Below are 24631 nucleotides of genomic sequence, written 5' to 3' on the forward strand. Positions count from 1 at the left end.
AAAGAACTCTATTTTATAAGGCGGTGCTTCCGTTCCCAACAATACTCAACCCAATTTACATCAGGTGAGAATCTTAGTGGTTATGATACTTCTGTACTCCAGAGTTACCACCATCCCACCTAACACCAATGATGTGCTCTGTTGCCCTTTGACCATCAAGTGATCTTAAGCCAGGACCGTATCCTGAGTGTCTTCATAAGACCACTTCTGTACTTACTGTCTTAGGTTGAGGTAGCCCAGAGGAAGACCCTGAGGAAAGTATTTGAATACAAGTACTTTATTAAGAAGGTAGTTCCAGAAAGGGCGAGTAGAAGAGTGGTGATCTAAGACATGGAAAGGTAGGTTGTCAATACAGTGTATGGTAATAGTTAATTACCACTGAAAGATGTGGGGTCAGGCCTCTGAGAAATTGTCCACTTAAAGCATTCCTCAGAGTTGTCCCACCCAATGTGTAAGATAGGCAGGAGTTGTTTCCACCATCTCCTACCTGTACTTGACTAAGAGATTCTCTGGAGCCATTAAATTCCTACCCCATCTGACCTGTCTGTGAGCAGGTCAGATGGGGTAGGGATCCTCTTATTCTCAGAGGAAGTGAAATAGTTCTCAGGCAGAGTCATAATGTTCTCAGTAAGAAGTCATCAGCATGGACAAGGGTTGTGAATGCCACAGGAATATGAGAAATATATCAGTTAATTTTGTGGAAAAAAAAAAAAACACCAAAAACATAGAGGCTTAAAACACCTATCACTTTATTTGCTCACAATTCTATGAGTCAGCTGAGCAGTACTAGCCTGGGCTGAATTGTCTATGGCTGGATGTTTCAGAAATTTTCCCTAACAACTGTAGGTCTCACTTGATATGGCCAGTATGATTGGGACAGTTAGAGCTTCTCTTTCTGTGATCTTTCATTCTGTATTAGAATAGTATTTGTTTCTTCACATGGCATTCTCTGGGCTCCCAAAGAACAAGCCACCATGCACAGCTCTTTTCAAGACTCTTTACATGTTTTCTAACATCTTATGAACAAAACCAGTCAAAACACCTGCCTAAATTCAGTGCACTCTATGGTGAAAATGTCCTTCTATTGAGTATATTTCCCAGAGCTCCTTTCATGTCCTGATTCCTCAGACTATAAAAGAAGGGATTTAGCATGGGAGTAACCAGAGTGTATAATACAGCCACAATGGCATTCTTGTCATTGGAGTTACTGGATGAGGGCAAAAAGTACAATCCAATAATTCTCCCTTAGTATACAGACGCTACCTAGAGGTGGGAGTCACAGGTGGACAAGGCTTTGAAGATTCCCTTCGTTGATGGGACTTTCAGGTTGGTGGTGGCAATGTGGCATGAGAGCAGGATGCATATGAATGGAAGCATAAGAATCACCACCCTCTCAGTGAGGATAATTGGCTCATTGGTTGAGGTGTCTGAGATGGACAGCTTAAGTAAGGCAGAGAGGTCACAGAAGTGGGGGATGGTGTTGTCTCTACAGAAAGAGAGATGAGCAAGAAGCAAGGTGTGCAATAGCACAGTTGTAAAGGATAAGATTCAGGACACAATTACTAGTAGGCAACACAGGCTCTGACTCATGATGGTGGTATAGTGGAAAAAAAAGTGGAAGGTGTGACAAATTGCCATGTACCTGCCATAGGCCATTGAGGTAAGAAGGAAACTATCAATATCACCAAAAAAGGTACACCTGAAAAATGCACCCAGCATATGAGATGGATTCACTCTGTGTTTGTGTGTTCGTTAGCATCTTTGGTGCTGAGAAAGAGATGTCAGAGAAGGTCCCGTGGTGAGGAAGAAGTACATGGGGGTGTGGAGGCGAGAATCCAGCCTGATAAGCAGGATGATGAACAGGTTCCCCAGCGCTGTGGTGAGACACATGCCCAGCCCCTCCAGCCTGATGGGGATCCCCAGGAAAAAGAACTCAGAAGCTGCTCTGATTGTACCTCTTCATCCTTTTCTTCTCTTTTGCCGTAGATTGAAAAATGAGATTGCAATATGAAAGAATAAGAAATCATTACAAAATAAAAACATGTATTTGAACTACTCAGTATACGAATCTTGAATGTCTCATGCTTTTTTTCTACTGATTACAGTCAGCCAACAGTCTGACCATAGGCTATTATGGGTCCCCGTGGAAATTAAAAAAAGCTCTTTTGGAAGAACCATGAAACATCAGAATGATTTATCAGATGACACAAGTTTCAAGCTTGAGATTAAGAAACTAGGGTGCAAGGGTAGGTAACTAACCAGTTGTTAGACTATTAAAAAAAGAAGAAAAAAAGTTGCCATTGAGTTGATTCCAACTCCAGGCAACCCCATGTGTTACAGTGTAGAGCAACACTCCATAGAGTTTTCAAGGCTGTGTCTCTTGGAAGCAGACCGCCAGTCCTTTCTTCTGAGACACTGTTTGGTGGGTTCACTGTGCCAACCTTTCAGTTAGTAATGGGATACAGACTATTTTAAACCCTCTCTTTAACTCCTCTCTTCCTATTCTTCTCTCACACTTTTTGGTTAAATGTTTCATTCCTATGAATTACATAGGGCTAGACAAATCAGTGGCCTGCTCTGCATCTCCCAGAAATCCAGATGTGCACACATGGTGAGAAACATCCTAAGTAACTAGCTAAGGCATGGACTTTAAGGATAGTAATCTATGTCAATAATATAAAGAATACAGTGGTATACCTTATAGTATAGATATCAGTGCTTAAAGAAAATTCTTTCTCACTCCTCGATATTTTCAGTCTACCATCATACCTTCTACGAAAATTTTCAATGAAGGGCAAGGAAAAAAATCAACTTTTTCTTCCAAATTCCTGCCTTATTTCCTCCATAATTCAAACCAGAGTTTCTCTTGTTCAAGTCTTCAGAACATCAGGAAAGTCATTGGCTTTTTCCAGTCCCATTCTGGAATTGTCAAAGAAAAAACCCTTTATATGTTTGTCTAATCTATTTTACCAAATAACAATTACCATTTTCCCATGTTCTTACCCTAGCTTTTTACTGATGACTCATTCCTTATATTTTTCTTATAATATTTATAACACTTTCTGCTAGTACCACCTATCATTCATTTCTCTTTCTGGTTTGGGTTCATTAGTCTTAGAACTGCATATACGAACCTTTTCAAAATAATAAGATATAAGAACATGATGGTTCTAGCTATTGAAAAACAGAACCCATGTAATATATAATTACAATTAATCTCTAGGTCTTTCTCTGATAGCTGAGAAGTACCTCACCGTAGGAGTCATCAGTCATTTATGGGGTTAAGTAAAGATTCTGTTATCTATAAATTCTCTCAACTTGACTGACATGAACTCTAAAATCCCTAGTCCTTCAGCCCTCTACATTAAAAATCCTGTCTGTAATTGGTTTCATTGAATTGTGGGAAAAAAAAAGAAAAAATATTATTAACTTGATATTTTTACCTTAGAAGAATTACACATTCAGTTTTGATAATTAATAATATGTTAATATCCCATTTATTGGAATAAATACACAAATTAGTTGTCTGATAGACATTTATATTGTTTCTGTTTTTTTCCTATTTCCTAACATATTGCAAATAATGGCATTGTTCAATGTTAATTTGCAATGGGACAATGTAGGATAAATTGCTAGAAATGGAATGGGAAGGTATGTGCATTTTCCGCTTTAATATATATTGTCAAGGAGGTGGAGCCAAGACAGCAGAGTAGTCACACACTTCCTGTGGTCCATCTTACAACAAAGACCCCTCCCCCCAAAAAAGTGGATTGATTATATATGACAACCTAGGAGCCCTGAACATCAAAGACAAAGTTGAGGAGTGTGACTGAGCAGTAGAGGGAGGGACAGACAACTCACCAATAAAGAGACAGAGAGTGGCAGAATGGATTAAAAAAATGGTCTGTCTATATGCTGCCTACAAGAGACACACCTTAGACTCAAAGACACAAACAAACAAACTAAAACTGAAAGGATAGGAAAAAAAATCAGACAAATAACAATCAAAAAAAGAGCAGGAGTGGGAATATTAATTTCTGATAAAAAAGACTTTAAAGCAAAATCTATCACGAAGGGTAAGGAAGGACACTATATAATGATTAAAGGGTCAATACACCATGAGGACATAATCATAATAAATATTTACATACCTACAGACTGGGCTGCAAAATATGTAAAACAAACTCTAACAACACTGACAAGAGAAACAGACAGCTCCACAATAATAGTAGGAGACTTTAACACACCACTTTCAGTGAAGGACAGAACATCTGGAAGAAAGCTCAATAAAGACAGGGAAGATCTAAATGCCACAACCAACCAACCTGATTTCATAGACAAAGAGAACACTCCACCCAACAGCAGCCAAGTATGCTTTCTTTTCCAATGCACAAGAAACATTCTCCAGAATAGACCACACATTAGTCCAGAAAACAAGCCTTAAAAGAATTCAAAGCACTGTAATATTACAAAGCATCTTTTCTGAAAATAAAGCTATGAAAGTACATATCATTAAGAGAAAAAGCAAGGAAAAAAAAAAAAACAGGAAACTGAACACCTTGCTCTAAAACTACTGGGTTATAGAAGAAATCAAGGATGGAACAAAGAAATTCACAGAATCAAATGAGAATGAAAATACATCCTACCAGAACCTTTGGGACACAGCTAAAGCAGTGCTCAGGGGTCAATTTATAGCAATAAATGCACACATCCAGAAAAAAGAAGTGACCAAAATCAAAACATTGACCGTACAGCTTGAACAAATAGAAAAAGAGCAATAAAAGGAGCCCATGGGCACCAAAAGAAAGGAAATAATAAAAATTAAAGCAAAATTAAATGAAATAGAGAATAGAAAAACAACTGAAGGAATTAACAAAACCAGCAGCTGGTTCTTTGAAAAATATCAACAGAATTGATAAACTGTTGGGCAAACCAACAAAAGAAAAACAGGAAAGGAAGTAAATAATCCGAATAAGAAACTAGGTGGGTAATATCACAAAAGACCCAAGTGAAATTAAAAGAATCATAAGAGAATACTATGAAAAGCTGTACTCCAACAAAATCGAAAACCTAGAGGAAATGGATAAATTTCTAGAAACACACTACCTACCTAAACAAACACAAACTGAGGTAGAAAAATTAAATAAACCTATAACAAAATAAGAGATTGAAGAGGTAATTAAAACAACCCCAACAAAAAAAGCCCTGGCCCTGACGGCTTCACTAGAGAATTCTACCAAACTTGCAGGGAAAAGTCAACTCCAGTACTAGTAAAGGTATTCCAGATCATAGAAAACGATGAAATACTCCCAAACTCATTCTGTGAAACCAGCATAACCCTGTTACCAAAAACAGGTAAAGACACCACAAAAAAGAAAATTAGTGACCAATATCCCTCATGAACATAGACACAAAAATCCTCAACAAAATTTTAGCCAATAGAATTCAACAACACATCAAAAAAATAATTCACCATGACCAAGTGGGATTCATACCAATGTGCAGGGGTGGTTCAACATTAGAAAAACAATCAATGTAATCCATTACAATAAATAAAACGGAAGATAAGAAACACATGATCTTATCAATTGTTGCAGAAAAGGCATTTGACAAAGTCCTACAACATTCATGATAAAAACTCTCAGCAAAATTGGAATAGATGGGAAATTTCTCAGCATAATAATGGGCATTTATACAAAGCCAACAGCCAATATTATGCTAAATCGAGAGACTTTTGAAAGCATTCCCCTTGAGAACAGGAACTAGACAAGGATGCTCTTTATCACCACTCTTATTCAACACTGGGCTGGATGCCTTAGCCAGAGCAACAAGGCAAGAAAAAGAAAAAAAGGCATCCAAATTGGTAAGGAAGAAGTAAAAGTATCCCTATTTGCAGATGATATGATCTTATATACAGAAAACCCTAAAGAATTCACAAGAAAAACATTGGGACTAATAGAAGGGTTCAGCAAATTATCTGGATATGGGATAAAACAAAAATCAGTTGGATTCCTCTACACCAACAAAGAGAACTTGGAAGAGGAAATCACCAAATCAATACCATTTACAATAGCCCACAAGGAGATAAAATACTTAGGAATGAATCTAGTCAGAGATATAAAGGACTTATACAAGGAAAAGTACAAGACACTACTGTAAGAGACCAAAAGAAACCTACATAAGTGGAAAAACATACCTTGCTCATGGATAGGAAGACTTAACGTTGTGAAAATGTCAATTGTACCCAAAGAGACCTACAGATACAATGTAACCCCGATCCAAATTCCAATGGCATTTTTTAACGAGATGGAGAAGCAAATTACGAACTTCATCTGGAAACAGAAAAGGCCCTGGATAAGTAAAGCATTAGTGAAGAAGAAGAACAAAGTGGGAGGCCTCACACTACCTGAGTTTAGAACTATTACACTGCCATGGTAGTCAAAGTTGCCTGGTACTGGTACATCAACAGATACACAGACCAATGGAACAGAATTGAGAACCCAGATGTAAATTCATCCACCTATGAGTCGGAATTGACTCGACAGCAGTGGGTCTGGGGATGAGCAGCTGATATTTGACAAAGGCCCAAAGTCCATTAAATGGGGGAAAGGACAGTCTCTTTAACAAATGGTGCTGGCATAACTGGATATCCATCCTCAAAAAAATGAAACAAGACCCATACCCCACACCATGTACAAAACTAACTCAAAATGGATTAAAGACCTAAATGTAAAATCTAAAATGGTAAAGGTCGTGGAAGAAAAAATAGGGCCAATGCTAGGAGCCCTAATACATTGCATAAACAGAATACAAAACATAACTAACAATGCACAAACACTGGAAGAGAAACTAGATAGCTGGGAGCTCCTAAAAAATCAAACAGTTATACTCATCCAGATTTTACCAAAAGAGTAAAAAGAGATCCTACAGACTGGGAAAAAATTTTTGGCTGATCAAGGACTAATCTCTAAAACCTACAAAATACTGGAAAACCTTAACAACAAAAAGACAAATAACCCAATTGAAAAATGGGCAAAGCATACGAACAGTCACTTCACCAAAGAAGACATTCAGGCAGCTAACAATTACCCGTCGTAATGCTCATGATCATTAGTCATTAGAGAAATGCAAATCAAAACTACAATGAAATACCATCTCACCCCAACAAGGCTAGCATTAATCTGAAAAACACAAAATAATAAATGTTGGAGAGGTTGTGGAGAGACTGAAACACTTACACACTGCTAATGGGGATGTAAAATGGTACAACCACTTTGGAAATAGATTTGTCACTTCCTTAAAAAGCAAGAAATAGAAGTACCATACCACCCAGTAATCCCAATCCTTGGAATATATCCTAGAGAAATAAGAGCTGTCACATGAATAGATATATGCACACCCATGTTCATTGCAGTACTGTTCACAATAGCAAAAAGATGGAAACAACCTAGGTGCCCATCAGTGGATGAATGGATGAACAAATCATGGTATATCCACACAATGGAATACTACACAATGACAAAGAACAATGACGAGTCTGCGAAACATCTCATAACATGGATGAATCTGGAAGGCATTATGCTGAGTGAAATTAGTCGCGAAAGGACAAATATTGCATGAGGCCACTGTTATAAGAACTCAAGAAAAGGTTTAAACACAGAAGAAAACATTCTTTGATGTTTATGAGAGTGCGGAGGGTAGGGGAGGGAAATTCACTAGTGGGTAAGAATTATCTTAGGTGAAGGAAAGGACAACACATGATATCGGGGAAGTCAGCACAACTGGACTAAACCAAAAGGTAAGAAGTTTCCTGAACACAACGCAACACTTTCAGGGACAGAGTAGCAGGGGCGGGGGTCTGGGGACCAAATGGTTTCTGGGGACATCTAGGTCAATTGGCATAACAAAGTTTATTAAGAAAATGCTCTGCATTCCATTTTGGTGAATGGCGTCTGGGTCTTAAAATGTTGCAAGCAACCAACTAAGATGCGTCAATTAGTCCCAATCCACCTGGAGCAAAGGGGAATGAAGAACACCAAAGACAGAAGGAAAATATGACCCCAAGAGACAAAAGGGCCACATAAACCAGAGACTTCATTAGCCTGAGACTGGAAGAACTAGATGGTGCCTGGCTACCGCCAATAACCTCCTTTCAGGGAGCACAACAGAGAGTCCTTGATGGAGCAGAAGAAAACTGGGGTGCAGAACTCAAATTCAAGTAAAAAGACCAGACTTAATGGTCTAACTGAGACTAGAGGAATCCCCAAAGACATGGGTCCCAGACTCCCTGTTAACCCAGGACTAAAATCATTCCTGAAGCCAACTCTTCAGACGGAGATTAGACTGGACTACAAAGCGTAAAATAAAACTCGTGAAGAGCGTGCTTTTTAGTTCAAGTAGACACACGAGACTAAATGGGCAGCTCCTGACTGGAGGCAGGATAAGAAGGCAGAAATGGGTAGAAGCTGGTTGGATGGACATGGGAAACCAGGGTGGAAAGGCAGTGTGCTGTTGCATTATAGGGATTCCAACTAGGATCACATAACTATATGTGTATACATTTTTGTATGAGAAATTAACTTGAGCTGTAAACTTCCATGTGAAGCACAATAAAAAAAAAGGAAAAAAATACATACATATTGTCAAATTATAGCTCCTTCTTGGAAATCCTGTGGAGCAGTTTAACTCTGTCCTATAGGGTCTCGGTGAGTTGGAGTTAAAGAAATGGGTATTTTGGTTTTGGATTGAGATGGTGTCCAGTTCACTTACAAGTCATTCTCTTGTGTGAGCTTTTTGTAGTTTGTGTCTTTCAAGGAATTGCTCCATTTCATCTAAGATGTTGAATTTATTGGCATACAGTTATTAATAATATTTCTTTATTAGTCCATTAATATGTATGTCTCTTATTCCTGGTATTTGTAATTTGTATATTCTTTCTTTTTACTTCTAACCAATATCAATTATACTGATCTTCTCAAAGAAGCTTTTTGGTTTTCTTTATTTTTCTTTTCTGTTTTTCTGTTTTCTAGTTCTTTGATTTCTCCTCTAATCTTTATTTTTGCTGCTTACTTTGGATTTAATTTGTTCTACTTTGTCTTATTTCCTAAGGTGGAATATGAAGTCATTGATTTAAGATCTTTCCTCTTTACTAATGCAGGCAGTAAGTGTTATAAACTTCCCTGAAAATACTGCTTTACTGGTATTCCACAAATTTTGATGTGTTATGTTTTCATTCAGTTCAAAATAATTTCGAATTCCCTTTTAATTTCTTCTTTGATCAATGGTCTTTTTAGTTTTTTTTTAATGTTATTTTCAATTATTTGAAAGATTTTCCAGAGATCTTTCTGTTATTAGTTACTAATTATATTCCACTGATGTGTGAATACATACATTTCATCACTGCAAGCTTTTTAAATCTTTTGAGACTTGTTTTATGGCCCAGAAAATGGCATATCTTGGTAAATATTGAAAAGTTATATATTGTGTGTAGCTTTTGTTAGGTGAAAAAAAAAGTTTTTTTTTTTTTTTAGGTGAAGCGTTCTATAAATATCAACTAAATAGGCTGATAGTGTTGTTAAAGTCTTCCATATCTTTATTGATTTTCTGCTCACTTGTTATACCAGTTGATGAGAGAAGTTGAAGGAAAGCGTCACCTATTATTGTGGATTCAAGTGGCTAAAATTAAAACAACTGACATTACCAAATAGCAAGAATGTAGAGCAATTAGGTCTCTCATATATTTGTGACATAAATATAAAATTGTAAAACTGCTTTGGAAAAAATTTTTCGACAGTTTATTTTAATGTTAAACATATAGTTACCATAATCTAATAATTCCATGCCTTCATATTTATTAAGAGAAAATTTTAATTAAATCTATCTACACAAAAATTTTGCCTACATGGAGAACTTTCTTTGTAATAGCCCCAAACTAGAAAAAGCCAAATGTCTATCAATAAGTGAGCAAATAAGCAAATTGTGATATAGCCATGCAATCGAATACTTCTCATTTTTAGTTGTTGTTAAGTCGGGTCCAAATCATGGTGACCTTTTGTGTAACAGAACAGAACACTGTCCATTCCTGTGCCATCTTCAAGATTGTTGGTATGTTTGAAACCATTGTTGTGGCTATGTGTCAATCTATCTCACTGAAGGTTTTCCTCATTTTTGCTGACCCTCTTCTTTTCCAAACATGATGTCTTTTCTCTTGATTTGGAAATGAATGACAGTCAGTAATAACAAGAACACATCTGCATTATATACACAAGCAAATAGATGAATCATAAAAATATTGGGCTGAGTAAAAAAGTTGGATACTGAAGAAAACATTTTGTATGATTCCATTTATTTGAAATTTTAAAACAGACTAATATATAATGAGAGAAAGGAGATCAGTGGTTGTCTATTAGCCATGGATTAAGAGATGAATGATAGAAATATTCTAATTTTTTTTAAACAGTGGTGGTGGTTTTACAGCTGCAAACATTTGTCAAAATCCACTAAGTTCTACACTTAAAGTGTGTAGCTTTTATTGCAGATAAATTTTATCTCAATAAAGTTGATTTTTAGAAAATATACATGTATCTAAGTAATATATTTATTAGTCCTCTAAGAGATGTAATTAAAAGTATAAAAAAATAAAGTAATTATAAACACAAAATCAGGATAGTGGTTACCTCTGTGTTGGTGACAGCAGATTAGGATAAAGACAAAAATATATGTAGATGCAATTGCTGATATTCTAATTTTTAAGTTGGTATTGTGTCCATAGAAATTAATTATTACCATGCTTCATAATTTTATGTATATATATTACATATTCATAACACACAAAAAATCTGAATAACTAATATCTTTCCTAATGAAATAGGATTTATGGGTGGGTCTTTCATGGAGATGTAAAGGAATTTTACAATTCTTAGTGACCAAATGACATTTTTTGAGATCCTTTCTCACCTGCCCTATGCAGAATTCTGCGTGACAACCACTTTTGTAGAAGGAAATGGGCTCCAGTCTCAAAGGAGTTTCCCCCAGGCAACTGATTTACTACTGCTGCTGGAGGAAAATTTGGCAGCAGTGATACTAATGGGGATACTGCCTCCAACTTTAGGGAAGATCCTCAGCTCTGGTGCATGGACTGGGCCAGCATCAGACAGCCAGAAGATCAGGAACAATAGCACCCAGACAACATGGACCTCCTCTATAGATGAAACCTGGACTTGGATTATCTGATTAAATAATCATAAACAATAATAGCTGCCATTTATTATTTGCCAATTTATTAAAGAAAACCAAAAGATCAATGGAAAATCAATTACATTAGTAATTGATTAGTTTATCCAATAATCAATCTTTATATTGCTGAAACATGGGTAAAGTAAAAAAAAAAAAAAAAAGAATTGAAACAATGGAAGCAAATGTACTCCATTCTGAATTTTGGCTACATATTAATAGGCAGGGCATGCTAATGTCAATACGCTGCTTGAAAACTGGCTCCCTAAACCTCCACATATTGGTAAAGGAGAGGACACCTTAAAGAAGGATTTGGAAAATATCAGTATAGAGCTGAAAAATTCCAACATAAATACTTAAACGTTGTTGTTGTTTTTAGGTGCCATCGAGTTGGTTCCGACTCATAGCGACCCCTATGTACAACAGAATGAAACACTGCCTGGTCCTGCACCATCTTCACAATTGTTGTTTTGCTTGAGCCCATTGTTGTAGCCACTGTGCCAATCCATCTCATTGAGTGTCTTCCTCTTTTTAGCTGAGCCTCTACTTTACCAAACATGACGTCCATTCCAGGGACTGATCTTTCCTGATAACATGTCCAAAGAATGTGAGACACAGTCTCGCCATCCTTGCTTCTAAGGAGCCTTCTGGCTGTACTTCTGCCAAGACAGGTTTGTTCATTCTTTTGGCAATCCACGGTATATTCAATATTCTTTGCCAACACCATAATTCAAAGGCATCAATTCTTCTTTGGTCTTCTTTATTCATTATCCAGCTTTCCCACGCATATGGGACAATTGAAAACACCATGGCTTGGGTCAGGTTCACCTTAGTCTTCAAGGTGATGTCTTTGCTTTTTAACACTTTAAGATTTGCCAATGTAATTCATCTTCTGCTTTCTTGACTGCTGCTTCCATTGGTGTGATTCTTGTCTTTTGTTGAACCATCCCTGCATACCTGGTATGAATCCCACTTGGTCATGGTGAGTTATTTTTTTGATATGTTGTTAAATTTTATTGGCTAGAATTTTGTTGAGGATTTTCACATCTGTGTTCATGAGGGATAAGAGGGATATAGGTGTGTAATTTTCTTTTTTTGTGGCATCTTTACCTGGGTTTGGTATCGGGGATATGTTGGCTTCATAGAATAAGTTTGAGAGTATTCTGTCCTTTTCCATGCTCTGAAATACCTTTAGTAGTAGTGGTGTTAACTCTTTTCTGAAAGATGGGTAGAACTCTGCAGTGAAGCCATCCGGGCCACAGCTTTTTTTTCTTGGGACCTTTTTGATTACATTTTCAATCTCTTTTTTTGTTATGGGTCTATTTAGTTTTTCTACCTCTGTTTGTGGTAGTTCAGGTAGGTAGTGTGTTTCTAGTGATTCATCCATTTCTTCTAGTTTTCAAATTTGTTAGACTACAATTTTACATAGTAATCTGATATGGTTCTTTTGATTTCCGTTGGGTCTGTTGTAATATCAACCATCTCATTTCTTATTCAAGTTATTTGCTTCCTCTCCCGTTTTTCTTTTGTCAGTTTGGTCAACGGTTTGTCAATTTGGTTAATTTTTTTAAAGAACCAGCTTTTGGTCTTGTTAATTCTTTCAATTGTTTTTCTGTTTTCTGTTTCTTTTAGTTCTGCTCTAATTTTTATTATTTGCTTTCTTCAGGTGCCTGAGTTTTTCTTTTGTTGCTCTCTTTCTGGTTCCTCAAGTGGTAGAGGTAATTCTTTGATTTTGGCCCTTTCTTCTTTTTGTGTGTGTGCATTTATTGATGTCAACTGACCTCTGAGCACTGCTTTTGCTGTGTCCCAAAGGTTCTGGTAGGAAGTGTTTCCATTCTCATTGGAGCCTATGAATTTCTTTATTCCTTTCTTAATGTCTTGTATAATCCAGTCTTTTTTTTTTTTAGCAGGGTATTGTTCAGTTTCCAAGCATTCGATTTCTTTTCCCTGCTTGTTCTGTTATTGATTTCTGCTTTTATGGCCTTATGGTCAGAGAAGCTGCTTTGTAATATTCCAATGTTTTAGATTCTGCCAAAGCTTGCTTTATGACCTAATGTGTGGTCTATTCTAGAGAATGTTCCATGTGCACTAGAAAAGAAAATATACTTGGCTGCTCTTGGGTGGAGTGTTCTGTATATGTCTACAAGGTCAAGTTTGTTGATTGTGGTATTTAGATCTTCTGTGTCTTTATTGAGCTTCTTTCTGGATGTCCCGTCCCTCACCAAAAGCCGTGTTTTGAAGTCTCCTACTGTAATTGTGCAACTGTCTATATCACTTTTCAGTGCTGATAGAGTTTGTTTTATGTATCTTGCAGCCCTGTCATTGGGTGCATAAATATTTAATATGGTCATATCCTCCTGGTATGTTGTCCCTTTAATCATTATATAGTGTCCTTCCTTATCCTTTCTGATGGATTTAACTTTAAAGTCTATTTTGTGGGGAATTAATATTGTCACTCCTGCTCTCTTTTGATTGTTGTTTGCTTGATATATATTTTTCCATTCTCTGAGTTTTAGTCTGTTTGTGTCTCTAAGTCTAAGGTATGTCTCTTGTAGGCAGCATATAGACAGATCATGTTTTTTTTAATCCATTCTGTCACTCTCTGTCTCTTTATTGGTGCACTTAGTCCATTTACATTCAGCATAATTATGGATAGGTATAAATTTAGTGCTATCGTTTTGATACCTTATTTTGTGTGTTGTTGACAGTTTCTTTTTCCCACTTAATTTTTTGTGCCAACTAGTTTATCTTTACATATTGTCTTTTCCTCTTCTTCGTTGTTGTTGATTTTGTTTCTGCTGAGTTTTATTTTATTTTATTTTTTTTTTTGGATGAGTAGGATAGTTAGTCTCCTTTGTGGTTACTTAATATTTACCTCTATTTTTCTGTGTTGAAACCTAACTTTTATTTCTTTGTATCACCTTGTCTTTCTCTCCATGTGAACGATCTATGACTACATTTCTTAAAAAAAAAAAAAAAAAATTTTTTTTTTTTTTTACATTTCTTAGTCCCTCTTAATTGTTTTAATGTTGTCTTTTACATAATAACATCGCTGTTTCCCTTTTTTGTGTGTGTGTTTTTTTTAATCTTGATTTATTTTTGTGATTTCCCTCTCTGGGTTGACATCTGATTGCTCTGTCCAATGTTTTAGTCTTGGGTAGATACCTGATATTATTGATTTTCTAACCAAAGAACTGCTTTTAGTATTTCTTGTAGTTTTGATTTGGTTTTTATGAATTCCCTAAACTTCTGCTTATCTGGAAGTGTTCTAATTTCACCTTCATATTTGAGAGATGGTTTTGTTGGATATATGATTCTTGGTTGGCAGTTTTTTTCCTTTAATGCTCTATATAAGTCATCCCATTGCCTTCTTGCCAGCATGATTTCTGCTGAGTAGTCCAAGCTTATTCTTATTGGCTGTCCTTTGTAGTTGACTTTTCATTTGTCCCTAGCCACTCTTAAAATTCTGTTCTTATATTTGGTTTTGGCAAGTTTGATTATAATATGTCTTGGTGACTTTCTTTTAAAATCTACCTTATGTGGAGCTCGATGAGCATCTTGGATAGATATCTTCTCATTTTTTACAGTATCAGGGAAGTTTTCTGTCAACAAATTTTCAACAATTCTCTCTGTATTTTCTGTTATCCCTCCCTGTTCTGGTACTCCAATCACTTGTAGGTTATTTCTCTTTATAGAGTCCCACATGATTCTTAAGGTTTCTTCGTTTTTTTAAATTCTTTTAACTGATTTTTCTTCAAATATATTAGCACCAAGTGCTTTATCTGCATGCTCACCAATTCTGCCTTCCACTTGCTCAGTTCTGCTCCTCTGACTTTCTACTGAGTTGTCTAATTCTGTAATTTTATTGTTAATCGTCTGAATTTCTGGTTGTCTCTATGGATTCTTGCAGCTTCTTAAATTTTTCATTATGTTCTTGAAGAACCTTTTTAATTTCTTCAACTGCTTTATCTGTGTGTTCTTTGGCTTGTTCTGCTTATTGCCTGATCTCCTTTCTGATGTCTCAAAGAGTTCTGTATATTAATCTTTTTTATTTTGCATCTGGTAATTCCAGGAAGGCACTTTCATCTAGAAGATCCCTCGATTCTTTGTTTTGAGAGCTTTTTGAAGTGATCATGGTCTCTTTCTTTATGTGATTTGCTATTGACTGTTGTCTCCATGCCATCTATAAGTTATTGTATCAGTTTATTTTGTTTGCTTACTGCATTCTAGCTTCTTGCTTTGTTTTGTTTTGATATGCCCAGATGGGTTGCTTGAGTGAGCTAGCTTGATTATTTTGCCTTTGAAGCTCTGACGTCCTGTCCCCTGTGTATATCAGTCTAAGAGTCCATTCACTTTTCTTGTATGGATTCAGCTTAAGTGTCCAGGTAGCTGGTCATCAAGTGTGTGGTATAGGCTCTGTCCTACAATCTTACAGTGGCAGGAGTGATTGGTGTAGGTACTGGTATCTGGTTGCAGGGGGTCAAGCTCTGAACAAGGCACGGGGCTGAGATTCATCCCCCGAGTGTCCTGAGGAAAGTGTGTCCCTCTTTCCTAGAGCATACTGGTGGGTGGGTTCTTCTGATGGACCATGGGTACTCAATGCATTCAGCTGTACGAAACGGGAGGTACCAGTTATCCTCAGACCCCTGTCCCGGGTAACCTGAGTGGAGCCACCAGTCCTTAGGCCTCTGACGTGGGTATGTGAGGACCCTGTTTAACAAGCAAAATGGTGTCAAACATCAAACACCCACCTCTCCACCACACAGATTAAACATGGGTCTATTCTCCTAAAATAGGCACTCACAGGTCCATGAAGGGTGGAAGGTATTAAAAGTCCATCGACCATTTACGCCTGGACAGGAGCCACTTCTGTCCTGAGCTTCCCAGGTTGTGGAACTGGCAAATTATCTTTTCCCCCAATTGGGTATTTATTCTTCTCCAAGGCCAGGAGAATGGCTCTGGCATTCAACAGGGCCTATCTCAGGCTCAGCGAAATCAACAGCCTCTGAAGCTGGCTTGGGGGTGGGGGGAGTGATAAATATACACAAGTACCTAGCTTTTGCAAAGAGCGCCATTTTTCTCTGGTTCTGGAGGTGTGAGTCAGCCGTGCTGCTGGGTGCTTCTTCCTGAGGAAACCATGGCTGAATGCTACTACCAGCCCACCAGCAGCCACTCCCGGAAATGGTGCCTGAGAGTTCTTGGTGATTCAGGTCCACCAACTCCTCTCCACTTCTGAAATGTCTCTCCCTCTCCCTGCTGCTCAGTCCGTTTTCTAATTTTGCCTTTGATGCTCTGAGCTCCTAGCTTGTCATATCATTTCCCTTGCTTTTTTGGTTTTTGTCGTAAGAGGGCTCGCTGGATGCATCTGGCTATTCCTTCATCTTGGCCCTGCCTCCTCACTGTGGTTTTGATTTGCATTTCTCTAATGGCTAGTGATCGCGAGGATTTCCTCACTTTATCTGTTAGCCACTTCAATGTCTTCTTTGGCCAAGTGTCTGTTCATATCCTTTGCTCATTTTTTAATTGGATTATTTGTCTTTTTGTTGCAAAGGTGTTGGATTTTCCTGTAGATTTTAGAGATTAGGACTTTGTTGGATTAGACACAGCCAAAAATTTTTCCCACTCTGTAGGTTGTATTTTTACTCTTTTGTTGAAGTCTTTTAATGAGCATAAGTGTTTAATTTTTAGAAGATCCCTATTATCTAGCCTATTTTCTGGTGTTTGTGTATTGTTAGCTATGGTTTGTATACTGTTAAAGCTGTGTATTAGGGGCTCTAGCATTGCTTCTGTTTTTTCTTCTATGACCTTTATAGTTTTTGGTTTTCTATTTAGTTCTTTGATCTATTTTGAATTAGTTTTTGTGTATGGCATGAGGTACGTGTCCTGTTTCTTTTTTTTGTAGGTGGACATCCAGTTTCGCCAGCACCATTTATTTACATATGGGTTCTCAATTCTGTTTCATTGGTCAGTGTATCTGTAGATATACCAGTACCAGTCTGTTTTGCCTACAGCAGTTGTATAGCAGGTTCTGAGGTCAGGTAGTGTGAAATCGTTATACTTTATTCTTCTTCTTCAATAGTGGTTTACTTATCCAGGGCCTCTTTCCCCTCCATACAAATTTAATGATTAGTTTTTCCAACTCTTTAAAGAATGCTTTTGGTATTTGGGTCAGGATCGCATTATATTTGTAGATCGTTTTGGGTAAAACTGACATTTTTACAATGATGAGTCTGCCTATACACAAGCATGGTATGTTTTTTTCAGTTATGTAGTTCTCTTGTGGTTTGTTGCAGTAGTGTTTTGTAGTTTTCTGTGTATAGGTCTTTTACATCCCTGGTTAATTTATTCCTAAGTATCTTATTTTTTTAGGGGCTGTTATAAATGGTATTATTTTCCTGATTTCCTTTTCATCATTCTGTTTATTGGTGTATAGGAATCCTACTCATTTTGGTATGTTTATCTTATATCTTCCTACTCTGCTGAATCCTTCTATTAGTTCCAGTAGTTTTCTTGTGGAGTCGTTTGGGTTTTCTAGGTATAGTATCATATCACCCACAAACAGGGACAGTTTAACTTCTTCATTACCAGTATGGATGCCCTTTATTTCTTTATCTCTCCTTATTGCTCTAGCTAATACTTCAGCACAATGTTGAAAAGGAGTGGTGATAAAGGACATCCTTGACTTGTTCCTGTTCTCAAGGGGGATGTTTTCAGAATAATACCGGCTGTTGATTTTGTATAGATGTCCTTTATTATACTGAAGAATTTGCCTTCTATACCTATTTTATTGAGAGTTTTTATCACGAACAGTTGTTGGACTTGGTCAAATGCCTTTTCTGCATCAATTGAGATGATCATGTGATTATTGTATTTATGTGATGAATTACATCGATTGATTTCCTAATGTTGAACCATCCTTGCATACCTGGTATGAATCCTGCTTCATTGAGGTGTATTCATTTTTTAATGTGATGCTGGATTCTATTGACTAGAATTTTGTTGAGAACTTTTGCATTTGTATTCACGAGAGATTTTGGTCTGTAATTTTCTTTGTTTGAGGTGTCTCTGCCTGGTTTTGGTATCAGGGTTATGCTGGCTTCACAGAATGAATTTGGAAGTATCTCTTCCTTTTCTATGTTCTGAAATAGTTTGAGTAGTAGTGGTGTAAGTTCTTCTCTGAATGTTTGGTAGAATTGTCCAGTGAAGCCATCTGGGCCAGGGCTTTTTTTTGTTGTTGGGAGTTTTTTTTTTTTTTTAATTGCATTTTCAATCTCTTGTTATGGTTCTGTTCACATTTTCAACTTCAGTTTGTGTTGGAAGAGTGTTTCCAGAAATTTGTCCACCTCCTCTTGATTTGCAAATTTGTTGGTATAGTATAGTTTTTCATAGTACTCTGTTATGATCCTTTTTACTTAGTCAGGTCTGTTGTAATGTCCCTCATTTCATTTCTTATTTGGGTTATTTGCATTCTCTTCTGTTCTTTTTTTTTTTTTTTTTCTGTTTGGCCATTGGCTTGTTGATTTTGTTGATCTTTTCAAAGAACCAATTTTTTTTTGATTCTTTCGATTGCTTTTCTAGTCTCTGCTTCATTTATTTCTGCTCTCATCTTTATTGTTTCCTTTCCTTTGGTGGCTGTGGGCTTCTTTTGCTGTTCTCTTTCTGTTTTCTCAAGTTGTGAAGCTAAGTTTTTTATTCTGTCCCTTTCTTCTTTTTTGAGGTGTTCATCTATTGCTATAAATTCACCTCTGAGGACTGCCTTTGCTGTGTCCCAAAGGTTTTGCTATGATGTGTTTTCATTCTCATTTGATTCTTGAAATTTTTTGATTCCATCTCTTATTTCTTCTATTACCCAGTAGTTTTTAGAGTGTTTTTCAGTTTCCATGTATTTGATTTTTTTTCCTTGCTCTTCCTGTTAATTTCTACTTTGATGGCGTTTTGATCAGAGAAGATACTTTGTATTATCTCAATGTTTTGGATTCTGTTGATGGTTTCTTAGTGGCGTATGATGTGGTCTATTCTGCAGAAAATTCCACGTTCATTGAAAAAGAATGTGTACTTTTCAGCTCTTCGTTGGATTGTTCTATATATGTCTTTGAGGTCATGTTGGCTGATTGTGGCCTTTAGCTCTGCCATATCTTTGTTGGATTTCTTTCTAGATGCTCTGTCCTATACTGAGAGCGGTGTGTTGAAATGTTCTACTGTTATTGTGGAATTGTCAATTTCTCTTTTCAATACTATTAGAGTTTATTTATTTTGGAGCCCTGTCATTGGGTGCATAGATATTTATTATAGTTATGGCTTCATGATGGATTGTCCCTTTAATTATTATATAATGCCCTTCTTTGTGTTTATGGTGGATTTTGTTTTAAAGTCTATTTTATCTGAAATTAGTATTGCCAGTCCTGGTATTTTTTGGTAACTGTTTGCTTGGTATATTTTTTCCATCTTTTGATTTTTAATAAATTTGTGTCTTTGTTTCTTAGATGTGTCTCTTGTAGACAGCATAGTGATGGGTCCTGCTTTTTTATCCATTTTGTCACTCTCTGTCTCTTTATGGGTGCATTCAGGCTATTTATGTTCCGTGTAAATAGTGGTATGTGTGAGTTTATTTCTGTCATTTTTAGTTCTTTCTTTGTGCTGCTGATGTTTTCTTTGTTCCTCTTACTGTCTTGTGCTGAATTCCTTTTGATTGTGCTTTTATTTTTCATTTCTTTCATTTTGTAGATTTTGTGTTTACTGAGACTTTATGTTTTTCTTCTTTATTTTGATGTCTAGGTTTGTTAACTTTCTTTGTGGTACCTGAAAATTTACCTTTATCTTCCTAACTTTGAACAAGTCTTTTATGACTGGGTATCACCTTGACTTCTTCTTTGCTTGAAAGTTTTATACCTACACCATTTATTCCCTCTTTTATTGTTCTGACGTTGTTGTCATTTACAGATTGACCTCTCTGGTTCTCTGTTGTAAATCTTTTAGTTTTGTTTTAACCTTGAGAGTTCATTAGCCAGGTTGATATTTGGCTGATGTGGTCTTGCATCTGAGATTCAGGATGTTGTCTGATGTTGTTGGTTCTCTAACTGAAGGACTCTCTTTAATAATTCTTGTAAGTCTGGTTTGGTTTTTACACATTCCTTTAAGTTCTGTTTATCTGGCAATATCTTAATTTCATCATCATATGTGAATGAGAGTTTTGCACAACATATTATTCTTGGTTGGCAATTTTTTTCTTTCATGGTTTTATTTATGTCATCCCATTGCCTTCTTGCCTGCATGGTTTCTGCTGCATGAGATCTTAGTCTTATTGTTTCTCCTGTGTATGTGATGTTTGGTATTCTTGAGCTGCTGTTAGGATTCATTCTTTGTCTTTGGTTTTAGTAAGTGTGATTATGATATGCTTTGGTGATTTTCTTTTGGGGTCTGTCCTATATGGGGTTCATCGCGTTTCCTGGATGGTTAACTTTTCATCTTTCCTGGTATTGGGGAAGTTTTCTGTCAGCAATTCTTCAATGATCCTCTTTGTGTTTTCCATTTTCTTTCCCTGTTCAGGAACTCCAATCAGTTATAAATTTTTGCTTTTGATTGTATTTCATATCATTTTCAGAGTTTTTTTTAATTTTTCCCTCTTTCTATTCTCTGATTTTTCCTCAAGCAAAGTGGTATCCAAGGATTTGTTTTCAATTCCATTAATTGTGTCTCCCATTGTTCAAACATGCTCCTCAAACCTTCTACGACAGTGTCCACATCTAAAATCTTGTCTATCTTTTGGATCTCTAGTTACTGTTTTTGTATGATTTCTAGTTTTGAGTTTACTTTGACTTTTTATTCCTGTATTATTTTCCTGTACTTCCATTGTTTTGTCTTTATTTTCCATGATTTTGTCTATTTTTTCCTCATTTTTGTGTGCTTTTTCCTTCATCTCTTTGATAGCCCTGAATATTAGAGATTTGAATTTCCTATCAGGTAGTTCCAGTGCATTTTCTTCTACTGGAAGGTCATCCGGTGTTTTATTTGGTTGCCTACTGGAACCATCCTGTCCTTTTAAAAAAAAAAAAAATTTTTTTTTTTTTATTTCGTCTGCTGTCTTTGGGACATTCTGTATTTTTTTCTTTGTTTACTGATTGTAGACTTGCCTCTTTCATCCTGCCTTTCTGTTTTATTTTAGATCTGAGCAGGCAGGCCATGTATTCTTAGTTATTTGCTTGTCTATGGGCAGGATACTTCTCACCACCTTATCCAAAGGGCAAGGACAGTCACTACAGTATGGTGCAGCAGGGCAGGATCAGTGGTTGGGGAGGGGCTGGGATGGGTCTTTTGTGGAACACACTGGGGCTGACAGGGCAGGTTCTAGTAGACCGTGCCTATTCTGCTTTAGAGTGTGATGCTCAGCACACAATGCAGATAGGGAGGTGGGATTGTGGAGGATGTGATGTGTGGAGCTAAGTGCATGTGGGAAAGAAGAGAAGGAGAAGAGAGAAACAGAAGCCAAAAAAAAAAAAAAGTGCTGAGCAAGTCTGCTGTTGTAGTGGTGCAGACCCAGGTAAGCCATGTGCTTGTGGCTTTCTAGCTGGGCAGTGTGGCACAGCCCATCTAGAAGGGACATATACAGCACACACAGCTAGGTGGGCAGGAGGAAGGAAAGGAAGCTAGGGAAAGAGAGACAAGAGAAGCTAGGAGAAAGGAAAGGAAGGAAGGTAGAGAGACAAGAAACCAAGGGGGGGGGAAGATGCCAGGTGGTTGGAAGGAAAGGAAGAAAAATAGAAAGAGCCAAGAAACTGAGGGAAAAAGTGCTGTGAGGGAGCCCAGTGGCATGGTGGTGCAGACTGGGGAAGGGCCTTGCTAGCCAAGGGGCACTGCACAGCCTTTCTAGAAGGAGTGCAGATGGCACACAGTGCCAAGTATTCAGAAGAAAGGAAAGGAAGTAAAGTAGAGAGAAAGAAACTGAGAAAGAAAGGAAAACAAAAAAAAAAAGAAGAGAAGAAAAATGCCCTAGGGAGCCCTCTGGCATGGTAGTGTGGACCAGGGAAGTAGCTCCCCAGCTGAACAGTACTGCATAGCCTGTCAAGAAGGAACAGAGATGGCGCATGGAGCCAGGTGTTCAAGAGAAAGGAAAGGAAGGAGTTGAGAGAGAGAGAGAAGAAACCAAAAGAAGTCAAAAAATCAACAGCAACCTCAAAAAAATGGCACTGAAGGAGCCAGCTGGTGTGAATGAAGTGAATCCAAGTGGCAAGGAGCCAGCATCTCCCCAGCCAAGTGACCATGACCCACCGAAAAGCAGCGGGGGCTGAGCAGAGGGATAGTGGTGTGGAGTGGGAAAACATGTATTACTGGTTACCAGGTGTTCTGTCTCCAGCTGGGAGTTCCATGAAGCTGCGTTCCAGTAGTACTCCCTGTCTGCCCTTCTTGGTGGCTGAGGGGTCCAAGATGATGAATCTGTGCCACTTTAGCTGATAGGGGACATTCACTCTGTAGTTCTCCTCACTCTCTGTTCTTTTATCAGTTTCTTATTCCATTCAGTGCTAGGTTCATTTATCTCTTCATTTGACACTTAGGGTCCTGGGATTGATGTTTGTCTCTGTTTTACCTAGTTTTACAGGTCTTTGCTGTGGGGGGATGGCATGGTTCTTCTGTCTGTTTTGCCATGTTGGCGTCACTCCATAAAGTGTTTTTTTTTTTTTTTTAAGAAAATAAAGTGTCATGAAAATGATCGAATGAACATTAATGACTATATTTTAGTTTCTCTATTTTTTCCCCCAAATTGTAAAAATGTGTGGTTCCTAGTTCAAATGCTTGTCTGCCTAATGCAGTGGCTGATTAATAAAGTATTTTCTTAGAGTTTTCTAAAATATAAACAAAATGCAAAGCTTTTAATCTTGCTCATTAATTTTATTGTGTATGGTAGGGAGAACCCAACAGAGGTTCATAGAGCAGTTATTTATAACAAGTTTCTTAGTTGTAAGTAAGTCTTTTCCCCTGTGAGAGTTTTTTCTTGATAGGACAAACTATTTTCTCCTGCTTACTCTAGATTGGAAAAATGAGGATTGTCTCTTTCTGCCCTAACTGAGGTAACCCATGTCTAGTTGAAGCAAAGGTAAACATGTGAAAGAGATATCATTCATTAAATAAATTTATATTCTGTATCTATTATGTGCCAGGCGCTTTTCTATACAAAGGAATGAAAATTTCTCCCCTTGAGGAGGTTACATTCTAGAGAAAGGAGACATAGTAAAAATACAAGCTATATGGCGTCTTTTAAGATTATAAGTGTTAGATTATGCTTGTTACAATGACAAGCCAGTCTAAAGAAATAAGGAGGTGGGGCTTCAATTTTATCTAATCTAGTCGTCACAGTAGGCTTTCTGAAGAAGGATGGATTTGAGCAAAAAGCTTAAGGAGAGCTGGGAAAGAAGTTGTTCCTATATGAGAGGAAACATGTCCCACACAGTGGGTGTAGAAACTGCAAAGGGCCTGAATTGGGAGAGTGCTTGGCATGTTAAAGAAACAGAAAGGAGGCTAATGTGGCTATCAGGGAATGAGAAGGGTAGTAGTGGTGGTGGTGAGGGGGGATTGGTAGAAGATAAAGTTTAGAGGTCCCTCATGTGTCTGTCAGTTTGTCATACTGTGGGGGCTTGTGTGTTGCTGTGATGCTGGAAGCTATGCCACTGGTATTCAGATACCAGCAGGGTCACCCATGGAGGACCGGTTTCAGCTGAGCTTCCAAACTAAGACAGACTAGGAAGAAGGACCCGACAGTCTACTTCTGAAAAGCATTAGCCAGTGAAAACCTTATGAATAGGAGCGGAACATTGTCTGATATAGTGCTGGAAGATGAGCCCCCCAGGTTGGAAGGCACTCAAAAGATGACTGGGGAACAGCTGCCTCCTCAAAGTAGAGTCGACCTTAATGACGTGGATGGAGTTAAGCTTTCGGGACCTTCATTTGCTAACGTAGCATGACTCAAAATGAGAAGAAACAGCTGCAAACATCCATTAATAATCGGAACCTGGAACTTAAGAAATATGAATCTAGGAAAAATGGGAATCGTCAAAAATGAAATGAAATGCATAAACGTTGATACCCGAGGCATTAATGAGCTGAAATGGACCAGTATTGGCCATTTTGAATTGGACAATCATATAGTCTTTTTTACTATGCTGGGAATGACAACTCAAAGAGGAATGGTGTTGCATTCATTGCCAAAAAGAATGTTTCAAGATCTATCCAGAAGTACAATGCTGTCAGTGATAGGATAATATCCATACGCCTACAAGGAAGACCAGTTAATATGACTAATATTCAAATTTATGCACCAACCACTAGGGCCAAAGATGAAGAAAAAGAAGATTTTTATCAGCTGCTACAGTCTGAAATTGATTGAACATGCAATCAAGATTCATTGATA

General features: G+C 37.4%; 1 pseudogene; it reads right to left on the reverse strand.

The window, feature by feature from the left end:
• Positions 1 to 1062: 1062 nt before the first annotated feature.
• Positions 1063 to 1890, reverse strand: LOC126082456 (olfactory receptor 50-like; annotated as a pseudogene).
• Positions 1891 to 24631: the final 22741 nt, after the last annotated feature.

Source organism: Elephas maximus, chromosome 9 (assembly GCF_024166365.1).
Source record: "Elephas maximus indicus isolate mEleMax1 chromosome 9, mEleMax1 primary haplotype, whole genome shotgun sequence".
Classification (NCBI taxonomy): domain Eukaryota; kingdom Metazoa; phylum Chordata; class Mammalia; order Proboscidea; family Elephantidae; genus Elephas; species Elephas maximus.